This window comes from Lampetra fluviatilis, chromosome 32 (assembly GCF_964198595.1).
Source record: "Lampetra fluviatilis chromosome 32, kcLamFluv1.1, whole genome shotgun sequence".
Classification (NCBI taxonomy): Eukaryota; Metazoa; Chordata; class Hyperoartia; order Petromyzontiformes; family Petromyzontidae; genus Lampetra; species Lampetra fluviatilis.
In genome coordinates this window covers 439,484-447,930 of record NC_136306.1, presented here as the reverse complement: position 1 = coordinate 447,930, position 8,447 = coordinate 439,484, and positions in this window count along the sequence as shown.

The window sequence follows — 8,447 nt, the reverse complement described above, 5'->3', positions numbered from 1 at the left end:
CGTCACCCCGCGCCGAGCAATGGGCGCGCAGGAGGAGGAGGCTCCGCCACCGCCTCCTCCTCGCAGTGCGGGTGGCAGCGGCTGTTTCTCCGCTGACGTCGCGTCCGAGTCAATGACGGAGCCCCCCACCTCCCCTCGCCCATCCTCATCCCCTCGCGGGCTCAGCTCGTTTTAAGAATGGAAGAGCAGCCACGCTGAGCCATTCATGGCTTCGACGTGGGTGAGAGGAGGCGGCGGCGGCGCTGCGTGGAGTCTGTGCGTCAACGTTCTGTCGATGTCGTCGTTGTGATTGAACTCTCTCCGTCTCCGTGTCTTGTCTCTGTGTCTCTGTCTTGTTCTGTCTTGTCTCTGTGCCTCTGTCTTGTCTCTGTCTCCGTGTATTTATCTTATGTCTATCAGTGGCCGATGCAAGGATTGTCTTCATTTTCCAGATGTTATCATTTTTTTGCTAAGGCGAATACAATTCTTGAGTGTTCAGGTCCATACAGCGTACAGCCATTTCAATACGGGCAATTATTTTTATGTATTTATTTTCGATTCTCCCTTGTGATGGGACTTTGTAGGCTGAACGTTGAAGTTTATAAGGAGCACGGGGTGACCAATAAGGCCTGAATTGGTCTGCAATGAGGTAGGCAGCACTGATACGAGGGTGACAGGAATGTTGACCCCTTTGCTTGCTTCGTTCCCCAACTCCCCCTCTCGGTGTTCACGTCTGTCACGTGAACATTCACACTGAGTCTCCTGCTGCTGCTTTACACCCAGGCTGTGATCCTCTGCACTTGTTGAGCAGGCGATTCAGACAGCGGCAGACCCATGTCCTCTGCACAGCTCAAGTTTCTGGCGATCCCTTCCTGAACGCAATTTCCACATCCACTGTCTGCAGCGCCTCCTCCATTGGTAACCCCCCCCCCCCCCGTGCGCAGTGGTCAGAGGTCACCGAAGGTAAAACGGTGCCACTGTGGCTTTAAAGGATCATCGTGGCGTGTGTAGACCGTTAAAGGTAACACACAAACTAGAATAACCTAATAGCAGCACGAGAGAAAAAACACGTGAGCATACAAATACAACGCTAGCATTTCTATACCAGGTAAGGCCCACTTAGCTATGGGGCCGTCCATAAATTACGTCACGCACCTAGGGGGGGGGGGGTCAGACATTTGTGACGATGGGGGGGGGGGGGATTGAGAAATGTGACGTCACATTAAGATGCGCAACTTTAAATAAATATAGACAACACGTTCTACTTAATTAAATATACGTTTTAATAAATATTTTCTCCTACAAAAGCAGAGTGCAGCGCCACATTAAATACGCACTACAATAACAATAGTTTAAAGCGATTTGAAACATGTTTTATTTTGGGGGGGGGCAGAGCTTTGTGACGTCATATTTGAGGGGGGTCTTACTTTTTGTGACGCCGTGTGACGAAGAAGGGAGGGTCAAAAATCGTCAAAAATCGCGTGACGTCATTTATGTACGGCCCCTATACAGGTTTTTTTCAGAAGCGACCTGACCACAAATGTTAGCCCAATAAAGTGGCTTATTATGTGGAAACGTATAGCAGCCAAATGCTCTAAATGCATATTCCTAAATGTGGAGGGAAAAACCGGAGGACCCGGAGACAAATTCACGCGACCACGGGGAGAGAGACACGCAAACTCCAAATATACAGCAGGGCTCAGTGTCGGAATCGAACCCATGACCTCCTGTATACCAAGCGAGGCAGTTAACATCTCGCCAGTGCGGTGCCCCTAATAATGTTGAAGGTGGCTTGTTGACAACATTTTATTTATTAATATCGCATCTTCAAAAAAACCCACAACACTGGTATTTAATTACTTAGAAAAACGAATTTCTCGTCGGTTTTCTGTCCACTCCGATTCAACAGAAATTTCCTGTGACACAAAATCGCTGTAACCGGGCACTCGTCATGCTGTACCCTGGGAATGGCCTTCTTTGGCTTCCTATGCTGACGGCTGGGATCACGGGGCTGGGATCACGGGGCTGGGATCACGGGACTGGGATCATCCAGCAGGGATCACGGGGCTGGGTTTACCGGGCCGAGCTCACAAAGCAATCAATGGCATCGTCAATGAACGGCTGCGCGAAGCGAGATATTGTACAGTCCGTCAATCGGCAGCTCTTACCGCCTTCCTTCCTGTCAGGGCTCCCTCCTCCTGCAGCCCTCATTTCCCTCCCCACCCATCTTTAGACGGAAGGCTCTCGCTTCCGATCTCAGAATCCCTCATTTCCACCGAGACAAAACATTCACCCGGGCACGAGCACTCCGGCATGCGCCCGCGCACGTACACAGCCCACGGAATACGCGAGCGCAGCGCGGCGTGGGTTGCACTCGTGGCGAGTGAGGTCACTTGACCTGCTCTCTCCCACACGCAGTGCAATGAAATATCCAACGGTGATTCTTTGCGCTGGGTGGAATATGAAGTGTGATGGGAGTGTGCTGCGTATATCAATAAAGGTTCCATTTAAAAAAGAATAATCTACAATTCCTCTAAGGTGACACGGACGCCTGCTCATGTCGTAACGTCCTTAATGTTCTCGATGTCATCAAACACCTCTGCAGCTTTATGTCATCTATGTTACATTGTCAATAACATTTTGCAGAATTCACACCAGTTAAATTATTGTAAGCCAAGTGGGCAAGTATGATGCGTGCATGATAGACGCTAAAAAATATAATTATTACCATTACTTATGTAGTGCAAACATAATATTAATGATAATTATTACATTTGGTATTCGCACCATTATTGTAGTGCAGAGCTATTTCGAAGGCGCTACGTTTCACAGACATATTTAGTCTGGTAGTAGGGCGCGATGTTGCCATGCGTAAGCCTATTTGAGTCATTTGCGCCGTGGAATCTATCATGTCCCACTGTGATGCAGACAGTGCATTGGGATGCATTGGGAACTATAAAACTATAAACCGTGATATTATGGTAAGGCCCACTGAGCTATATCGCTCTTTTTCCGAAGCGACCTGGCCACAAATAATAGCTCAACGAAGTGGCTTATCATCGTGTGGAAATTTATAGCAGCCAAATACTCTAAACGCGTGACATTGATTCTAAATTTGGAGGGAAAACCCAGAACAGTAGAAAAAGCCACGCGACCATGGGGAAAGAGACACGCATACTCCAAATATACAGCAGGGAGTTGGGATCGAACCCACGACCTCCTGTATACCAGGCGAAGTAGTTAAAATCTCGCCACCTTAATAGCCAGGGTGGCCACAGGGCTCGATCCGCGAGCCTCTGCTGCAAGCGGCAAGCGAGCTACCGCTGGGCCGCATCACCGCCCTGATTGCTGCCCACGAGAGGTCCAGTGGATGTTTCACTCATCTCTTGCCCCGAACTTTCAATTGCATTGGCGTGACTAGATTTTTCCCACTGCAAAACCATCCCGGTGTTGTCAAAATTGGTTCTGCTATTGTGGCAAAACCAATTTGACTGGACAGTCCCATGGTAATGGCACGTGGCTCACAGTCTGAAGGATCAAAAGGAGTTTGAGTTATTGGTGAGGGTTAAAGTTTAATTCTGACTTACTGGATATTGTCGTCATGATGCTTGGCGCATTTTAAATCAACAAGTCACGCATTTAATCGTTAAATTGGGCTGTAAAAATTGTTCCTCAACTCACCAGTGAGCTGGAACAATAATAAGTGGCGCATTAAAATACTTGCTCACTCGACAATAAAATTTGTTTGGCTATGTTAGGTGGCGGAGGGTTTTACAACAACAATTTGGCCAGATTCATACGTGACCTAGCCCAAACATCTATTACGAATCCTAAAATTGCCTTCCAATAACTCACGTTTTGAGTCTGAAGGTTTCGTGCACACATTCCAGTCTGGGATGAACCCAATCATCGTCGTTCAATCTGAGTTGATAACCTGAGTAGTGCCAATCTGGGACGCCTCGAGAGATTGTGTCATGCGAACTCCCCACCGACGCAGGCGTGGCCCACATATGAGTGCAGCGCAGCTTGCTATCACGTCGCATCGTCACTTGTGCTGGCATCTCAGTCACGCGAGTCATCCCACAGGGTGCGAGGCTTTCCGCGCTTTATCGACCACATCGGCAACGTGCAAAGACAAAGATCCCCTGTATAGCCTTAACAAGTGCTGTGAGCGAGCATCACCTATGTAGGCCGATACAACAGCACAAAAGGGGGGTGGGTGGTGAGCTCCACGCCCGGCCGCCTTTGTCTCCATCGTGGCGATGTTTACAAACCAGGTACTTATTTGAGGCTGAATTGATCACGATCAGATAATCGCCACTGATGTTGGCTGTGAGTGGGAATCGAACTCGGGTAGCAGGGGTGGCGCTCACCGCAACGCCTACCACTAGCCCACGAAGCGCGCACAACACGCGCAGACACACTCATGGGTTGGGTGACGCCGCATCGCTTCGTTCTATCAGTGGGGATTCTACTCCGTGAGATTATGGTGCCGAGTTGAACACCCCCGACCGCGCCCCCAATGTTGTCGTTGGGTCGGCGCGTTACACAGCTCACACGATCGTCCCTTGTCCATCGCACAGACCGACAGAGAAGGGGAATGACAAAAACGTCGACCCATCAAACTTTCCACCAAAGCCAGGGGCCGCCGTGTTTGCGACTCACGCCCTAGATGTGTGACATGAACCGTCGCACTCGACTCAACACATCTAAGGTCAACTCGTTCTGCGAATTCCTTTGCACGCAGTCATCGCTCAGCGCGGCTTCATCTGCCCCACGTTGAGCAACATTTGCCTAAAGGTGCACCGCCACGAATTTACACTTCAGTGCGGCACTCCGTGCTTGTGACAACACGCACACCAGCTACACCCACTTCTCACTAGTGACTACACGCACACCAGCTACACCCGGCTCCGCCCGCATGATCTTCAGTTTTATTTGCTGCTTGCAGTGAATGAAGTTGCTTGAATGTGTCGTAACTTTGTTGTTTTGAAGAAATATACACGCGTTGTCCAGAGCTTGATGCCTGCCACCTTAGAGCAGTGGTTCTAAACCTGTACTGCAGCCTTGCACCCTCTTGGTTCTCAATCATAAACATATTTATAATATTCTTTTCGGTAAAGTCACGTAGGTAAAAAAGAAAATGTAAAATTAATAAAAGTAAAATAAAAATAAAATAAAAATCACGACGTTTCAGAGGCAACACAAGCTTCCGTCTTCAGGTGGAACCGTCACAGCACGATAGCTGGATCAAGTGAGAGAAATTCCAAGAAACAGTATTTATATATATACTGGTTGAGGGTGGGAGGAGCCAAGGAAGGCCCTGAATATTATTTTTGTGAGGTTCGGTGCGGCTGAAACACGCTGTTAGGAATGAGCCTTTGTTGTGTAAACTAGGTGCGGATGATGTAGAGGTGCGTGTAAAAGGGACTGAGCCTTTTTGTTATGTAGAGATGATGCGGCTGAAATCGCTGCCAGGAAATGAGTCTTTGTTGTGTAGAATGGTTGACTGAGCCTATTATTATGTAGAGGTGGTGCGGCTTAAATCGCTGCCAGGAAATGAGTCTTTGTTGTGTAGAATGGTTGACTGAGCCTATTGTTATGTAGAGGTGATGCAGCTGAAATCGCTACCAGGAATGCTCCAAATATGTGTAGTTAAATCTTTTTTGCATGGTTAATAACATCTTTCCAATGATTACTAAGTTTGTACCCATCATCACGGTTGAAATTATGTCTGTGTTTGTATATTTGGATGGACTCGTGTACAAACCTTGATGGTAGCCAGGAGGCTTGCAGAGCACCTTAGTCTCGGAAAAAACAATTTCATGAGAGCCCACAGCGTTGTAGCAATGATCGGCAACGGCGGAAGAATAAGTTTTGCCGTGTTTCAGATCTGACTTGTGCTCGCGGACACGATCAGAGATATGACGTTTCGTTTCTCCAATGTAGCAATCACCACAACTGCAACTCAGTTTGTAGACTCCAGGGTATTGTAAGTCAGGAATGACATCTTTCACAGATGGAATTAGATCACGGATTTTATGTACTGTATTGAATCGGACTTGAATCTTATGTTTGTTTAGAATTTTGGAGATCTTTTTGGTCACGCCTGCTATGTATGGTAACGTGATAGTTTTGATCGGAGTTTCATGTGGCTGTTTCTGTATGGTGGGAGAAACAGCTTGGCGGATGGTGCGGTCAGAGTATCCGTTCATCCTGAGGGCCCGATGTACATGTCTTAATTCACTGGCCAGGTGGTGTTGGTCAGAAATGCCATGAGCTCTGTGGTATAGCGTTTTGATGAGAGAATTCTTCTAAGATGGGTGGTGGTGGGAATCGGGTTTCAAGTAGGAATCTGTGTGGGTGGCTTTCCTGTAGACAGAATGTCCCAAGGATCCGTCAGGTCTCCTCTCAAACAGAATATCTAAGAATGGCAGTTTACCATCTTTCTCCAAATCCATGGTGAATCTGATGGATGGGTGTCTGGAATTGATGTGGTCCAAGAAGTGGTTCAATGCTGGGAGGCCATGTGGCCAAATGACGAAAGTGTCATCCACATACCTCTTCCACAGGGAAGGACGCAGGGTGGATGTCTGGATGGCGTCTGATTCAAACTTTTCCATGAACATGTTGGCTATCACTGGTGACAAGGGGGAGCCCATAGGGGTACCCTCATTCTGTTTGTAGAAGGTGCCATTCCAGGTAAAATAAGTGTTGGTGAGGCAATGCCTAACCAGCGCAGGTACATCCGAATTCAATCCATGCTGGACCAAGTCCTCAATTATTGTTAGGGTGCCAGGTACTGGGACCTTGGTAAACAGAGATACTACATAAAAACTGACGAGGATATCATCAGGAGATAGTACCATGTACTTGACCATAGAGACTAATTGGGTTGAATTGAGTACTGCCAAAGATGTATTGCCTGTGAAGGGAAGCAGAGTATCTGATAGAAACCGGGCCAGTTTGTACGTAGGAGAGTTGATCGTCGACACGATGGGTCGTAGCGGGGTGCCTTCTTTATGGATATTGGGAAGACCATAGAGTCTGGGAGGTCTTGCCGCCGATGGTTTTAGAGAGGGACGTTTGGTTGCTTCGATTAGAAAAGTCGAACTATTTAAAAAAAAAAAATTACCTACGTGACTTTACCGAAAAAACCTAAGAAGCACCACAACTCCCCCCTGCCCCCCACCCTGAGCACACACACACACGCAACACACACACACACGCAGCACACACACACGTAGTGTCCCGGTGGGGGATCACCTGCCACAATGGGTTTTTATCCGAAGGGCCTCTAGGTGGGAAGTTCCGTGGCTTCCCGGTGCCAGGAGATTGGCCGACCCTCCCAGGACAAATCACATTGCGGCACCCCTAAATTTGCTTAAAATTGTGTCGTGACTGGGAATGTCACTGTGTGGTGCCGGGCTTGCGAGGCCACAGTGGGATGTATATTGTTGTGTGTACACCCCGGACACGGAGTCTAGTACCAGCCCTAGTGGGGGCTTGGGTGAGCGCTGGTTAAGCGGGTACCACGCACAATGCACAATGTGTGGTGCGGGCTCCCGTTGAGAGAGCGAGAGTGTCAACCAGCTAGGGTTACATTGGGGGCATGATACTCTGGCTGACCTGGGGACATGTGACCGGATGATACTGGAGGGGGGCCAACGGTGGAGGGGGCCAATGGGCGGTCATATGGTCCAAGAAGAACTCTTGAGAGCCTTCGGGCAAGGACGAGAGAGATCGAGAAGGTGGGCGGGGCGAGAGGCGGAGCCAGCCCCAGCCCGGCCCGATATAAGGGGGGCTCTGGGAGGGGCTCGGGGGTTCTTACTGTTGGAGAGGCAGGAGATCCACGTCAAGCTTGAAGAAGCCTCCAGCCACGCAGTCCGGGACCCAGCTTGTGGTCCGGACCAGGATAGTGGAACCGTGTCTAGTTTCGCCATAGTGTGGTTAGTTGGGTGGTCACCACCCGAGAGTATGTTCTGTTAATAGCTTGGAATATGTTGTGCTAAGAGTTTAATAAAACGTGTTGCTCCCAAGACGTCTGCGACTCAGTTGGACTCACTACAACTGGTGTCGGAAGTGGCCAACTTGCTAGGAAATAGCTAGCGGTAGACAGTCATGTCTACACGTCGCAGAGTTCGTACATGGGCGTCGGACAATGAAAACGATGAAGAGCTGATTCCACCCCCGGTCGCTGACAATGGAGTGAAGGCACTGCCAACAGAGCAGAATGCCGTCTGAGTGCATGGCGCCTCGCCATTGTTGGAGGCGATTGGGTAGCGTTTAAGCGGCGATTTCTCACCAATGCCGACTTGGCGGGATGGACAGAGGCAGAGGCGCTGAAAGCGCTGCCCGCCACCCTCGACGACGATGCCTTGGCGGCGTTCCTCCCATCCCGCCATCTGACAGATCCACCCTCACACAGGCGTTCGACCAGATGGCGGTTGTTTTTGAACCTCCACTTA